This window comes from Melozone crissalis, unplaced genomic scaffold (genome assembly GCF_028551555.1).
Source record: "Melozone crissalis strain CALT ecotype California unplaced genomic scaffold, PUWL_Pcris_2 ptg000018l_1, whole genome shotgun sequence".
Taxonomy (NCBI): Eukaryota; Metazoa; Chordata; class Aves; order Passeriformes; family Passerellidae; genus Melozone; species Melozone crissalis.
This window is the reverse complement of record NW_026535796.1, coordinates 45,740,481-45,757,704: the sequence shown is the minus strand read 5'-3', so window position 1 is coordinate 45,757,704 and position 17,224 is coordinate 45,740,481.

Here is a 17,224-nt window from a genome sequence, read left to right as displayed (position 1 = left end):
CTCATTTTCTACAATATAATGGTTTTACCCAGCAGTGGTTTAATGGTTTTGAATAAGCTGTAGAGCAGAGGAACAAACATTTCAGCAAGAATGGAGGAGTTTACCCAGAAAGACAGGAGTATCAGCCTACTTTGAATATAGAATGGAGATGATTATTCTGCTGACCTTTTATCCCCACCATCACTAAAATGTATATTAGGAAGATAATGGGGTCTGGTTTTGTGTAAATTATTGCTGTAAGCATGACTGACTCGTTTGAAGCAAGGAGGCAGGAAGGCACCAGTGCTGTGCACTGAGGCTCTCATCAAACATCTTTCTTGCTTCAAGCCCTTTATTTGAACATAAATGTTTGTGAAGTTTTCCAGTGATTTTTTTCCTGGCATTCACCCCACGACTCTTATTATTTTTAGCCATGTAAAATGGCATTATGCAATTGCTGAATTTGTTTCTTTCAGACCATGATGATTTATAGGACATAATTTCCAGGATACTCCCTTGAAGTTACCTTCTCTTTGTGACCTCAGGATTTCTCTTCCCAGACCTTTGGTATTTATTTTTACTATTTCTGTGGTTGAGGTTTGGCAATGTTATTTTGGATTAATGGCAAACATACATAAGGACTGGAAGGAATACATGTCTTAATCTCTAATTTAATGTGTGGATTGTTTATCAATAGTAGAAAGAAGTTTCTGGACAGGTTCAACACATCCTAATAATAGGCATCTGCAGCCAGATAGAAAGATTTTGATGTATCTGAACTACATGTAATTCTTCACTTGTTCCAAAATAGATGAAATTTGCTTATTTTGTATTGTGATGCAGTATTTCTTTCTCAGACTTTGCCCAGAAAGAACTGGAAGTCAGTTAGTTTGGACAAGTATGCATTGTTTATATGGAATATTTTAATTGACATAAAATTGTGTAAACCTTCTAGCTCCTCTGCTCTTGGATGAAGAAAAGATCTTTGGCATGGCAATTCTGAATTTCTGTTCTATTTTTTACTTTTATGCAGGAAATTGCAAATAATTTAATGCACAAATGAAATTACTCAGCGTTTTACTCAGTTGTTGAATTTTCCTCGTAAGCAGTATATTTTGCTTTCATCATATACCCACTAATTTTTTAACTTGCATCTTCTTATTTTTTGATTTCTCTTTATATTCTCATCTACCTTCATGGTTTATTTACTCATGCTTAATTCCTTCCCTACACAGCCTACTGTGAATAAAGCATTCCTTTGAAAATGATTAACTTTGCACTTTGTTTACAGTGTAGTCTTGCAATGTTGTATCTGATACTCATTAGCAGCAAAACAGAAATAAAAGGAGAAACATTAGTTGTCACTGCCAATCATTTTGAATTCACTGGGACCAGGATCTGACCTGAAATGTTTAGGTTAGCTCAACAGCTCAAGTTGATTTGAAGGGTCTTAATGTTTATGCCTAACAGTGTGTCCTCCTATGACTTTTTATTTTTAACTGCTCAACAGTTCTCACTTTCTGTGAATTTTAAAGTTATTCTTAGACTAAGCAGTATAGTCTCTTCACAGGGAGAAACTGTGACAAGCTGATCTATGTGATACAGCTCATCATTTCTGAGGGCACATCACATCTACCTGAAGCTCTAGCAGGAAAAAAAAAAACCCAACCAAATACTAAATGGTTACTTTTAAACTTAGATATGAAACTTTGGGTTCCAATTCACTGTCTTTAATGTGTGAATTATTCTGCATACCTGGAATGGTCTACCCTTCCATGTGGACCATTAATTTAACGGCCACACTACCAATCCCTTGCTACTCTGTCTTACTTGAAACCAAGACTGTATTTTTTAAAACAAGAAAATGCTGCCTTTTAAGAAAAGTATTAATAACTCCTTTTAAAAATTGGGAATCATATACTTACATATGCAAATAAAATGGATCAAAGGGATCTAAGTCCACTGGTATAAAAGGGAAAGATCTCTGAAGTGCACATTTATTGCAAACAAACCCTGGATTTGTTAGGTAGTGAGGGAATAGTTTTTAAAGAACAATTATGTTGTATTTGGAAAACCTGACATTTTCTCTCTTAACTAATTTTAATTGGCATTGTGATCCCACTGAGCCAAAAAACCCCACACAAACAAGGAAGACAGCAGCAAAATATAAATATAAACTAGGAGTAAAGTGTCTTAGCTGATGAAATTATAGACAAAAGCCTCTGAAGCCTTTTTACAAGTACCTTCTTCAAAGTGGGGTGATCTTAGAGCAATTGTGGCCCATGCCTACTCCTTGGCCTCTTCTACAGTTGTTGACATTGTACTGCCAATGAAGCAGCTGTCAGTTTTTACCAGCACAGTGCCTGCCAGCAGCTGGCTCAGAAGTGTTGCTTTTAATTAAATTTCTGATTTCAATTGGATTTTGGTTTGCAGTTCACAGCTAACAGAGATTTTCAGGATGGGGTCTTATGGGGCATCTGCGGGTGTTTCAGACACCTCTGTGGATGAGATGTGTTCAGAAAAATCAAGCATCACCTTAAATTTGTTACAGTTTTTCTCCATTACTTGTGAGAGCTCTTCCAGGATCTTGCTGCTATAATGGATAGAATTATTCATATTTTCAGCTTAACTCTATCTATGGCATATTTACACTGCTTGTTGGTGTGCCAACATTGTCTCTTTGCTGAGGCAGCTATCCTGCTTCCCATTTCTCTGTGAATTAAAGAATTGTAGAATCATTAGATTGGAAAAGATCTTTAAAATCCTTGAGAGCAGTCCTATCCCCCGGGGCCCCACTCCACTGGGACTATCAAGCCAAACTCTTGTGGGGTGTGCTGGCACTGATGGGGACAGGCAGACCCAGCTCTCTGCTAACGATCTCAGTGGGCTGGGATATGAATTGAGCCTCTCCTGCTGCCTGTAGGGCTATGGCAGTGGAATGCTAAGCCTGAGCTTGTGAGTTCTGCTGGAGACTTCATTAGCAATGATTTAATTCAGGCCATGTGGATTTTGGGACAGTATGAGGCCAACTGAGGCTCACGTTGTTCTGCACCTGTTTGTTCAGATGTGAGCACAGTCTATTCTCATGAGATGGATTTTCCATTTCCCTGATCCTTCTAAAAGCAATTTTCTGCACCTGTTTCATGACAAGTCTATTTAGCTGCATCATATAGGAAGGAATTAATCGCAGAACAAAAGATGGCTCTACCCTCTCCTCCTTTTCCTTGCATGTGCAGGCAGACCATATGGTCACTGGTTCAGCACAATCATTCTCATCAGTCAGGTTGGCATCTGGAAGTCACAGACAAACACAGATGCAGCTTGACAGCTGAACACCTGGGCAAGGAGCATGGCATGTCAGGGACATGCTGGGTGTACCCTACATGTGCTGTGTTATTTGAGCACTGCTTTGCAATGTGGCTTGGATCTACTGGAAACTCAAAGGACAAATGAAAAGTTTGGGTACATTTTGTTCTGAAGCCTCTCTTGTTGTATCAGCCAGCACACCACAGAGTCAACCCATCTTGGTGAGCCTGGTGTGACCGAAGGGGCCTGGGCGGATTGTGTGCTCGCTGGCCATCTGTGTTCACGTTTCCACAGGCTGGGTTTCCTGCTCATGGCATGGGATTTCCCAGGCACAAACATGGGAGCCCAGGCACATGCTCGGGGGCCGTGTGACAGGGCTGTGGCTGTGGAACTTCCCCATATGGAGCACAGCTGTGTCTGTCCTTGAAAGGAGTGACCTAAATTTTACACAGTATTCCAGTGACGTATGACGAGCACATCCCTCACTGCTGGATGCCCCATGTGTTTTTGAATTGTACTTGTTTACCATTGCTGCCTCTCTTTAGGGACTTATACTAACCCTGACTTTGATTGAACCATCTAGAGTTTTCTCCTCCACGTGCAGCTGGCAAGTGCCCAGTTTATTGTGATATTTTTTGCTGCCAGCTTCATGAATTTGAGCTAGGCAGTTCTGGATTTCATCCTGTTCATACTGCTTCAGTTCTTGAAGTTGTTTAGTTCTTCCAGTGACATACTCCAGTTCTGTTCTGTACACTTACAGATTTCCTAAGGTTGTTCCCAATCTTGGCACCCCGGTGTTCTATGTCATATATATACAGTCTGCTGACCATATTCTTGTATTTTAATTTGATCATTATAATAAGCAGACAGCAGATAACCTTAGCTGATGTAACTGTCACAGCTTTTGCTATCAAAATAGTGCTGGTAGTGTTCCCAGCTAAGGTTCTGCCAGAATGTAATTAGAAATGTACCTTTAAAATGTGATCTTTCTTTAACTACTGTAAACATCTTTTAAAAGAATTCCAAAGGCTTTGCTTAAAAATAAAACTGTGCTTATGAAACACTTACTCTTATACCAAATTAACACTAAGGATGTAACATAGTATTAAAGGAACTACAATATTAAGGGTTTAGATTTCCATTATGAGGAATATTTGCCCTCGTTTAACTCAGCCTCAACTTTTTCCTATATACAGAATCATTTAGGTTGGAAAAGAACTGCAAGATCAAGGAGTCCAACCTTTGACTGACTACCACCTTGTCAAATAAACCATAGTAGTAAGTGCCACCTCCAGTTTTTTCTTGAACATTTCTATGGATGATGACTCCACCACTTCTCTGGGAAGTCCATTTAATGTTTGACAACGCCTTCAGAGAAGAAATTCCTCCTGATGTCCAACCTGAACGCCCCCTGGTGCAGCTTGGGGCTGTTTCCTCTTCTTGTCGCTGGTGCTATGAGAAGAGGCTGATATCCAGCTGGCTACAACCTCCTTTCAGGTAGTTGTAGAGAGCAATAAGGTTTCCCCTGAGCCTCTCTTTCTCCTGGCTGCACAACCCAGCTCCCTCAGCTGCTCCTCATATGACTTACAATGACTCCAGCTATTGTGACAAAGCACACACCTTGTTTTGAATAAGATGCCAGAGAGGTATTGCAAAAATCAGTCCTGCCATCAGTCCCTTCCAACAGTGGTGTTGAAGTTGGCCTTTAAAGCAGTTTTGTTCTGTTAACCTAAGAACTGGGCATTATATTGCTATTTTCTTTATGCCACAAGAGCTATCTTGGTCCTATCGCTTTTCTCCAGCTTTCTGACTATGAAGAAAACTGCAGCAATATAAACTGAATGCAGTGGTACATCTGAAAGCACTCTAGGTAACGACTCCAAGAGACAAGCTGGGCCACATCTCACATATGCTCAGCGCTGATGATTGAAGTGTTGACATTGTCATGGTGACAATTAAGAAGGGGAGGATCCTAGATCTGGCTGATTTAATGGAAATATTTTGGTTCTAATATCTGTCTATTGCTAAGAACCACTCAAATTTAGTCCTAGCAGGCTCCATGAATATGAAACCTTTTTAGGGGGAACAAAGCTGGAAAATTGTGTGTACTGGGGAAACAGGAGGGGGTCCTGTGCTGAGCAGTCCTGTTTTTTGAGAGCAGCAGCTCATCTGGGTAATCAGGACAGGAGTTGCTTAGTTAGTGGGTGCCACCATCACTTTGGCCAGTTGGTCTGACAGCAGACGATGAAATTTGAGTGTGTGGCTATAGGAGGCAGTGATGCTGCCTCCAGCATTTAATGGATCACTTTTAAAGGTGTTTGGAACTTGTGCTCATTTCTAGGTTCTAATCAAACAGAGAAGGATTTTATAAAACATTTTTTCTCCATTCTGTGTGTAAAAATGATTTACTTTATTTAGTGTTTGATGCATTTTTTTTTCCATTAGGACATCAAGCCATAATCTGTGAAACACCTGCATGGAAGTTTCCCAAATGACCTGATATGCTGAATATGGTTATAGGCTATAGTTGAAGAGGTGCTTATTTTCACAGCTATGGGAATTGTAGAAACAGAAAATATTTTTTCTAGAAAGTTCTGGCATTGACTTTTTTCTCTTATAGGGAGCTTTTTAGTACAGAATTAAAGTTGCATAAGTATATTTCCTAGCACTAAACATTCTAAAAATAATACAGGATGATAAATAAGGTGACATTTAAATTCAGTACAGTGCTCACTGCCATCAAACTGTAACCACAGCCCTCTTGTATAGATATTCAATTTAACAATACATCACCTTAGATTCACAGCTCTGAATAGCTGAAAAGTCCTCATGCAATGCTTGCCCCTGACCCCCAATAACTTGCCATTTGTTTGAATGGCATTCAATGAGTAAGCACTTGAAGCAGGGTACTTCTGCACACGTAAGTAATGTTTGTATGAGATTTAATTTAGCACAGTAATGTCTCAGGCTTCACTTTCTGGGAAAGGTGATGTGAGGATATTGTTTTACTAAGTAAGGACCACAAAATTCATTATTTACTGCATGTTAATTTGATGTATAATTTTTAAATTCTAGATGGATTTTTGTCATTCAGCTGCTGAACAATGTAATTTTGGAGTTCAGCCCAGGTCTTTGTATCCTGAGGTACATGAGGATGGCAGTACTAAAGAGGTTGTTAGCAGCTTTCTGACAGCTCAGATATCTTGTGTGTTGGGGATGAAGTCACTCCTTTCCACATTGAGACAGCTGCTCAAATGCAGAATTCCTCTCCCCATACACATTTGAAATGTGGGGTGTAAATTTTCCCTTCCTTTTCTGCTGTAATTGAGCTGTATAAAATCACCCCAGAATTTGGTGTATTTTTAACTGGATAGTTATAAATGCCCAAAATACAACTCTTCTGTCCAAATTATATCTGGTAGGTTTTTCTTTTGTTCACTGAAGTTTTGGTTTGCCTTTATTTTTTAAATTTTTAAAAAATTTCTTCAGAAGGAAAAATGAAGTGCATTAAGTTTTTTCAGCTGGCCAGTTTGATCTTTCCCAGCTTGAACATAAAAATGTCAAAGGAACCTGTGAGTAATCTGAAACACAAGGTGTGACTAAGGCAAATTTTCAAGGCCATACTGAGGCATGACATACTTTGAAAAAAAACTGTTGGAAGTCCTGGTCCAAGCTGGCATGCCTTAGTTATGGTGTTTTGAATGGTACATCAGAAACTTCAGGGATGAATATAAAGCATTGTGCCTCTCCTAATCTCTGTTGTTATGCTTCATTAAAAGGTTATCAGCATCAGTTTTAACTTAGCAGAATCTCAGTCTCCATCTCTGAGTACTGCATTTCTTCCTGTTACACCGTCCCGTCCTCCCAGGATGTAATGTCATTTCTCCAAAGTGGCTCCTCTCCAAGCTGTCCCACAATAAGCATGGGTAGATGTACATCTACTTGTGGACCACTGGAGACCAGTCTTCCCCCAAATGTAGCTGCTGACCTACTCAAAGACAATGCTAATAACAGCCACAGATCCATAGTTGCTGAGTGTCTTATGTGCTTGTCCAAGAGGAATTCATGGACCTATCAATGCACTTCACTCAATAACCACAAGTTCATAACAATTTTTGACTATTACTAATATAGTACAATACAAATTAATGTGTTAACAGTGCTGTTGTTGTTTGGAAGCAGCAGTATTGCTTATGAGAGAACAGTTTCTATTTTCCTACCACAATTATTGCACATTACTATTCATTTCAATTGAAATAGAAATGAAAAGTCACTCGGGCTTTGGAATATGGACGTTTAATGTGTCTCTTATACATCTATTTTTTTGTTTTAGCTTATTTGCTGTGTATATTTTCTTCTCTCACTCTGTATCCACTGATATAATTCAAAAATGATTGGGTTTTTTTGAAATATAACTTCAAAAGAGAAATGTGATTTTCCCAGCATGCTGAAATCATGGGTGGCATACAGCATTGTCACTAGCCATATAATTTAAAATTAACACCATTGACAAATGCTGCTTTAAAGCTTCTATTAAAAAATCATAACATGTGAGTGTGGTAGGGCTTTTTTGCCGATCTAGATTTACATTTGTGTAATTTACAGTTAATAACTGGAGAGATCCTGTTATAGCTTGGTTATTCTCCTTCAGTATATCCCTTGTTTTGTATCCAATTATTCACTCAAAGAGCTTAATTAAATGAATCAGAGTATAAGCTCATATTTGCTGCAACAATCACAATTCCCCATAGATAATTTTCTTTGGCTGGTCTTGCTGGGATTTCCAGGAAGGTTCCCAGAAACTGTTTCACAGAATAGAGGGATTTCTCTTTTTAAAACCCTTTTTTGGTGTTACACAAATCTGAGCCCAGAAGAGTTTAATTTTTGAGAAATAACCATGAATCCTACATGCATGTGTGACTCTATAGCAACAAAATCTGCAGAATAAATTGCATTTAAGTTGAATCTTATTTGATTTTTTGTGGTTGGCTTTGGAAACATTTGGTAGTTATTTTCCATTGAAATTCATATCCTCTTGGGGCAGAAATGTGTTTAAGTTCTTCTCCTGTTATTTCTGCTCTCTAATCTTAATTTTAAAACTTGTTTTCAATTTTTTTTCCTGTTTGCTGTGTTGTGTGTACTTATCTTTCACATGGCAATAAATTATTCTGCATTTAGTACTGGTGGTCTTGGTCTTAGTGTGCATGTATTTGTGTTGAAGGGCTACAATATATAGCCCAGTAAATAGCATTGTTCTTTATTTTGAGAAATAGAAGGAAGGGTTCTAATTTATATCCATATTGCTGAAATAAAAATGTGGCCTCTCCATTCAAGAATATGGCTGTAGTTTTTCAAATTTACTTGTAAGGCTTAGATGACCCATTTATAGCTGGCTAAACTGGGATATTTTCAAGAAATAAATTTTTAGAGGAGGATGTTCAACACTATGGAAATTTTGACAGGACAAACTGGCCCCAAAGAAGCAGTAACACTCTCAACTGCTGCCTGTGAGTGCAGTGCAGCTCCCTTGGTTTCTGTTGCCTTTGTTGGGTCAAGATGCTTGATTGCTTGATTCTTGTCAGACATTAAATAATACTGCATCATGCCTCAGTGTCCTGACATTCTGATGGCAGGCACTAAAGATAAGGCACCATGTTATGAGTCAAAAGGGAGAAGCTGTTTTGGGTTTTTGGGATTTTATTTTTGCTTATTAACAATTAATTGAAGACATTTCCATGAGAGCAGGTGAAAGCTTCCTCTGAGCACGTAGCAGACTGACAAGGTACAGGTCAGCTTGAATGCAGAAGCTGTGTCACTGTGTCAGTGTTCCACTGCTTTGCAGGAAATAGTAGCTCAGGCAAAGTCACCTGCTCACAGTGCTGCACAATGTTTCTGCTAATGCTGGGCTGCTTCTTGCCAGCCTAAAGGGGTGAGTGACTCTGACTTCTCACACATTCACAGACATGCATCCATTTCTGTATCAAAGGCTTGTTCTGAGGGTCCCCACAGCAGTGGAAGCAGTCCACTCATCTCTAAGGAGGTTTGTATCATATCCCAAGAACTCTAACCAGAATTTATTGAAGCTAAGCGTCATATCTTGGAGCTCCAGCTGAAATATGGTTTCAAATGGTAAATACAAAGTAAGACAGTAAGATTCTGTTTCCAAAACTTGAGCCTGAACTGGGAGGAAACTTAGATGGAAATGATCATCCAGCCCAATGTCTTGCCAAAGCAAGATTATATCCTGCAGGCTGTTTTCTAGCATTTGCCAATCTGGCTATAAAAGCACCAAACAAATAGGCTTCATTACTGGGAAGAGTCTGGGAGACTGTTCCATTGTTTAAGAAATGTCATGCCAGTTCATTGTTTTCTGAAATTAAGTATTTGTTTTTTTTCTTATCTTAGTTACATCTTATCCTTGGTTATGTTCTAAGATACCAAATCAAAATCTGACATTATTAAAGGCAATATAGTTCTTGGCTCTTACAGTCTACCTTTGTATCCTCAAACCCAGGATGTTGATCACCCCAAGGCAAAGGGCTGCACAGCTGCATGACCATAATTATTCTATATTACAAGGGCCAGGGCAAGCAATGGCTGTAAAATGTCTTTTTCTGCCTTTTTGTATTTGGCCTCCTCTTTCCTAATTAACAGCTTTGTCCATCCCATCACAGCTATTGCTGTTCTTCTGTGTGTCGGCCAGCAGCTGTATCTACTTTAGTAAGTAGTGTGGCCTTGTAAGAGTGTGGGGTGGAAACAAAACTATATAGAATAAAATAGTTGGTGCTGATGGCTTAACATCCATAGTCATGCATGCTTTAAGGTTTTGCAGTAGTTCTGGGCTGGTCCCTCAAACTGCATGTATGTACTGTTTGGAGATTATTATATGGACTTCTGGAATGCATTTTCTGATTTAGCTTTGTCTGAAAGTCTGTATGAGTTTAGTTATGTGAATCTGAGCATGATACATAAGGATGAACTAAAGTACTGGTGGCAGATACAATCCAGATATTTTTGACTGTGTGTTGTTCAGAGCTGAATGCAACATTATATACCAACAAAAGATATTTGAGTCAGACATCAGGAAAACGCTTGTAATGATAAGGGCAATGAAGCACTATGGAAGTTGAATAAAATCCATGCTGAAATGTTTCTAGGAACAGGATAAATAAAAAATAATTTGCTAAGGAGAAAGATACAGTTGTTCCTACATAGAAAAACAGAAATGAATTTTGGTCAGTTTATGGCATCCCTTCAGGCCAAATTTACCCTGGAGAAAAGGAGGCTTGTGGGGGGGTCTTTATTGTTCTCTACAACTACCCAAAAGAACGTTGTAGCGAGATGGGAGCCAGGCTCTTCTCCCAAGTAACAGGCAGTAGGACAAAACCAAAGAGACTCAATTAGTGCTAGGGAAAGTTTAGATTGGGTATTGGAAATTTTTTTCATGAAAATGGTTGCCAAGCCTTGGAAAAGACTGTCCAGGAAAGTGAAATCACCTACCCTAGGAGTGTTTAAAAGGCATGAAGGTTTGGCACTTGGGGACATGGTTTATTGGTAGACCCAGTGAGTTTTAAGGCCTTTCCAACATAAACAATTCTATGACTCTATAATGGGCATCCCTTTTTCTTATGCATATCAGTTTAATTTTTTTCCATTTTTAATTTTTTTTGTCCATCTTTCCTGCTATAATTTTTTTTCCTTGTCTGTAACTTATAACTTGTGTTAGTTTAGCTACATCATGGAGTCTCACTGCAGGCAATTTACTCTCCCAGATACAAAAGGTTTTTAACAAAGTTGACTCAAAAATCTTGTCTAGCAAATAATATACATCATAGGTGATAATCTAGTGATAATATTTTCTTTAGGTCAGTTTAAATTCAGGTTCAGATGAGAAATAATCACAATGTTTTACTAAACTGATGGCATATAATTGTTTCCCAACGTTAATTTACAATTAGGTCAAGCAGAAAACTTCACATTAATAAAATTGTCACCCTTCCCTTCCTCTCTATTGTACAGTTTTGGGAATTATGGTCAATATAGTGTGTGTCAGTATGCTCACTGTTGAGAAAGAAGTGTTTTGAAAGAAAACTGCACCCTACAAAATACACATGTCAGAGCCAAACCCCAAACAAATCCTACTCCTAAGCCTCAGATCACTCAAAAAGAGACTCAATGAATTTTGGCCTCTCTACCACTGAATTTAAATAGGAATTAAGACCTGAAGTCACTAAGGTTCCTTTTAAATACCTCCCTTCTGTACAGCATTTTTTTGCTTTATGCATTTTCTGCTGTGGCTTGTGAAGATTCCAGTGTTCCAAGAGGATGGATCTTGTAAGTGGATGGTAAAGGTGTCCAGATTTGACATAGAGATGCAGTCTAGACTTGCCTCTTGGCTGCTGTTTAATGTAATCTCTGGGAAAAGGAAAACATAGACTTAAACCTACCCTACTTAAATGCTTTGAAATCCAGGTCACTTATTTCCCAATAATTTATCTTAAACCAGATTCATGCTCTAAAGATTACAAAGATTTAGAGATCCAAGGCCACTTCATGTGTGTTCTTTTGTGCTGATGATATTTTATTTAGAAAAAGATATACTTTCCTTTCTCAGGTATTTCCATTTTGCTAGGATAAATAATATTCAGAAATATTTTTGATGTTGAAAATTATGTGTATATCCCTACCCATTTCTGATACTGAATTTTGTAATGTTAAAAAAGAACAATAAAGGGGGAATGTTTTGTTACAAACATCAGTTTTGGAATGAAAACATTTTCATCTATGAGGCTCCATTTGTTCTGCAGTTAGCAAATACTTCAATTGACACTGTTGTCAAACCAAGGACATAAAACTGAGAGTGTGATATGTTATCTGCTGCCAATTACGTAAGTTCATGATGCATAAGTTATTGCAAAAAATGGGGTCATGACCCCTAAACCAACTCCTTTTGAAGTTGTAGCTCTTCATAAAACCTCCCTCATATTTGTATATTTTAGTTGGTTAACTCTTAACTGATTTTATGCAAGTGCTTATGAGAAGGATTATATAACATTAAAGAAAAAGCAGACTTATGTCTACAGAAATGCCAATTTGTTGATATGCTTATAGAGAGGTGAATCTGACTAAAATGTGGATTTTCATTCCTAATCAAAGAACTTAATCCAAGTTCCTTATGAAGGAGATCCTTGAAAATAAATATTTTTGACCATCAAATGTAAATATTAAAGTTACTGTGATATATTATGTAGCAGCAAGTAAGAAGATTGGGACTCAACCTCTCCAGTCCTTGTCTTACCTTTTAATGATCTTTTATAACAATGTTACACTAAATCACTGAATTCTCCCTATTGCTTTCAGTTATCTTTCTGCATGACTAAATACGAGTAAAACTCATATCTATCATGTGAAAATAGTGTGTAAGTAATAGACTTAAGTCTTCATTTGAAAATGCCAGCAAAGCTGGGAAGAATGTTAGGTGAACAAATCACTCAGAACTGGAACAGTGAGGTCCTTCTTCATGTCTGGGGCAGTTTCCAGCACCTTTAAGACCAAGGTATTGTGATGCACCTTCACTCTAATGCAAGGAGCTTTTTAGAGGATCGTTTAGCTAAAGTTTTTTTTTTTTTTTTTAGTTTTTTTTACTTCAGAAAGGAAGAAAGTATCACTTTTAAATATTAGTTCTTTTCTAAGTGTGGTGGAATTATGACCTTTCAGAGGACTGGACGAAGCCTCTCCTAGAACAACTAGAAGTCCTTCTTCTTCCTCATTCAGGTCAAGGACTGAAAAACAGGTGCTTCATAATCTACTAGATGACTTTATCAAGTGGTTTTCTTTGTTTTCCTTGCATTTTTGGGACCCCTCAGCTACCTCTGTTGCTCTGCAACTTGCTAACTTCACACAAGCAGTTACCTGTTCACTGACCTGGGGAATGACCAATGCAATAGTTCAATGGGCAGCCTGAGTTCAAGCCCTTGTTCCATTAATGGTAATTTATTTATACAAAGTGAAACAGGTCTAACAGGAGAGACAGAATACAAGAAGAGCTTGATGTTTTGGTGGCCAGGAAGTTTGCCTGGAATACAGGATTCTGACATCTTGCAGAACAGAAACTTGAAATCTGGACTCCTGTGTCACCAGTCAGTGTCTTGATCATAGTATGATTATCTAGGAGGGGTGGAAGTTTTCTTGCTCTTTGATGTATTTCATCCTAGGCATGAGAACCTTCCCCAGGTAAGAACTTCATAAGAACTGGTAAAAACCTGCAAAATGTTGGGTCTCAATGGAATATAATTTTTCAGTGAAAGAACGCATCGTTGTAAACTCCAGCGGGGACATGACTGGAGTTCTTGCGACCATGTAGGTCCAGAGTGGTTTGTCCATTGTGATGATCCATTAAGGCCCTAAGTTTGAAGGGGAGGTCAACAAGCAGTGCTGGAGGGCATGAGTCTCAGGAAGCCTGCAGAATGCCAAAGCATATGTCTGCATAAGTGTCAGACTTGTAAATCAGCTGTTGGCACAAAAGTTTAACAATGGGGAAATGGTCACATATAAACATTCGTTTGGGGATTAGGCTTATGAGTCTGGCTGCTTTTAAACACTTTAGCTGACATTGATATAAAACCAGGAGCCTGACATGTGATCTGTTGCCAGTTGCCTTCAAATTACCATGTCTGATGAGAGAAAAAAAGAGATGAAGTTAATGGAGAAATGGGACAGGTCATCTGGACTCTGATAATTAATGTTCCCTAGAAAATAAAAGTTTTGAAACTTTCCTGGAAATGAAGTTTTATGATCTGCTACAACAGCCCACAGGGGGAATGCTGCAACCTACACATATTGACAATTGTGGTATTACCAGACAATTAATTTTTATGAGTAATTTCCAGAGCAAACCTCAACCATGCAGTCACGCACACAGTGCAACAATGTGCCATGGAATCGAGACTCAGCTAAAGGCCAAAGATTATACAGATTTATTAATATTTGCAAAAAAGTTCTCAACAGCATAGAGCAAATTGAGCAACAGAATGGGGAAGAAAGAATGGACTTGACAATAAATGAGTTTTGTAAGGATATGATCCAGAGCATGGTAAACTCAACAGAAAAGATTTCCTTTTTTTTTTTTAGGGTCTTGGAGAGATCTCAAGAGAAATGAGACACTCCATCTTATACCTTTCCCCCTACTTTCTCCATCTAAATGGAAAATACATTCTTGTTCACAACTGGCGTACCCTGTACTGACCAAGAATTACAAGCAAAATGTTGATTACATTTGAGATGTAGAGCCAAGAATCCCTACCTAAGCAGTCCCAGAAGTGGCTCTCCAAGGGCTAAGCCACTGGCAAATTCTCTCTAATAGTACCTTCATATTTGTATTAGACTCAGAATAGTCTTACCCTGTACTTAACCTTGCAAACTCATTTTGCTTTCTCACTTAAAAGACAAAGAATAAGGAAGTAACTGGATTTATAATTTCATTTATCTTAATCCTTCTCCATATACACCTTACTTGCAAAGGTAATGACCTGTTTAGTTGTCCTCTTATTATTTCCTCTAGTCTAAGTAGTAATAGCTGCTACTTTTAAACAGCTGTTAAATACTTCAGTAGTTCTTAAACCATGCCAAGGAATACTTGCAATAAAAGAACAATGAAGAGAGATGACTGGAGATTAAATTGTAGAACTGGATTTGTTTGTATATCATTCAGAACAAAATAATAGTTCTTTCAAAGTCCCTGTTAAAGGCTGTTAGACAAAATGATATACTTTGCACTAAGTGAGGCTACATAGATCATGGATGATGGCCCCAAGTGATAGATCTCCCAGATAAGCTTGGTTATCTATTTTCAAAATTTTTCCTTTTGTGGGAACAAAAGATTGCTGCCTAAAGTAAGTAATATTTGAAAAACTCATCCTGCTGTGATAGCAACTCTTATTTCATCCTACACACTGAAGAACATAATTTATCTTAACACTAGGCATTGAGCAAAGCTAGCTGTGGGGAAGTAGTACTAACAGGGTTTCCTTTTACTGCTGAACTCAATTGAAATCTGCAGTCAAGCCAAGCCTGGTTTAAGTACTCTGCTGGTTATTTTCTTTAACATGGTGTGAAAGACCAAGGCTGCTTTATTGCAATGGAAGGATAAGTTACCAGCAAGACATGCTGAGTTGAGGAGCTGGTGACAACACACAGAAAGAGAAATTGGCATTACTTCCCATCACTTTGGAGATACAAGAATAAGCTTGCTTACAGAGAAAACCAAAGCATTTTCAGTGGAGAATGCTCAACAGAAAATGCTACTGTTGGGTGGACTGCACCCTTCTCAGTGTCCAGCAGCTCAGGAGTAAACACTTCCAGGTCCCTAAGGACAAGCCCCTCACCTTGCCCAGGCTGTACATGATTGGAGTGCCTGCTTCTCATCTTCTCATCAATCTGGATTCCATCTGTATCAGAAAGCCCAACTTCCATGGTCTGTGGTTTTACCCACTCCCTTCACAAGCATTGTAGGTGCTGGCTTTCCCTCTGTGGAATCTCTCTGTGTTGCTTTGTCCAGGATCCTCTAAGGTAGCATCAGTGGAGACAGTTGTCCTTCACCTGGCCTCAACACACACACAAACCCCTTAACAACAGGCATTGGCATCTCCTTCTGCAAGGTGATTCTGACCTGGGGGACACAGCACCCATCAGTGCCTAAAGTATTGCAACAGAACAGAAAATACGCAGTACAATTGGATTAAAAGAACAGAAATTTAAAAAACCTGTAGTTTTCTGCTGTTACAGCACTGGACATAGAACAGAATTTCCAGTTTAAACTCAGTCAAATGATTAAGCACAAATAGTGCATTTGGAATTATCAGCTTAACTTTTGTCCCAGACTTTTCTGAGGACACCAGGAATTCCTCTGTGTTTGATAAGCCACAACAGAGGCTCTTTCCTCAAGGACAGGTAAACACATAGCCTTTAACAGTCAGGTTGTAAAGGATAACTGAGCTTATCCAAGGACTTGATTTCTCAGGTTCATCTGCACAATCAGCTTGAGCACATATGTGAAGATGCCCTGGCAGTCATGCAGGTTGCCCTCTTTGCTTTGTCTTGCTCTCAGGATTTTTTTTTTTTTGCAAGTTCCCTGATCACAAAGAGCTGTGGCAGAATGATGCTTGAAAACCTGTCTCTGTTCACTCTATCAGTGTCACAGCAGATCTACTTTTTTACCAGGATGCCCCAGTGCTATAGCTTGAGGAATGAGGGGGAAACAGATTGTATTTGTAAAAATTATAATAAAAATCTGGTATGTTTCCACAAATAATGTCACAATAGAAAATCCTGATTCAAAAATCAGGATTCAAAGGTCAATATGAGTTTGTTGGGCAGAAAAAATTATTTAATCCATGCTGTGGAGCAACAAGCCCACTAATATCCTGATCTTGATTTTATCTGGAAAGTGATGATAATGGCAAAGATGATATATTCTATGTCTATGACAAAATTAGCAGATTTTTCTGTGGACCCCATCCAAGTACTATTGAAGGCTCCAGAAAACCCCCCCGCAAAACCACACAAAAACAAAGGGTGCTTTTCTGTGCTTGCATACCAAAGGAGATGTGTATCGGTTTTGCTTTTAAACACTAACCTTAGGATGCATCCAGACCCATCCAGCACATGATTACACAGCTGATGTGTACATTTCTCCTTTTTCCACTCTCATCAAAAGGTTCATCAAAGCTGTGGAGATGTTTGATATTCCTGGTGAGACGAGGTCAGTGCCCCTCTCTTGGAGCTGATTCATATGAAGTGGAGGCTGAAAGGGGACAGAGGGCATGGGAGAGAATAGGTACTATTTTTAGCACAGAGACATTTATCAGTAGCCCTGGCATCACTGGAAATCAGCAAAGAGAAGTCTCTGTTGGGGACATGATTCAAGAAATAATATGCAGAA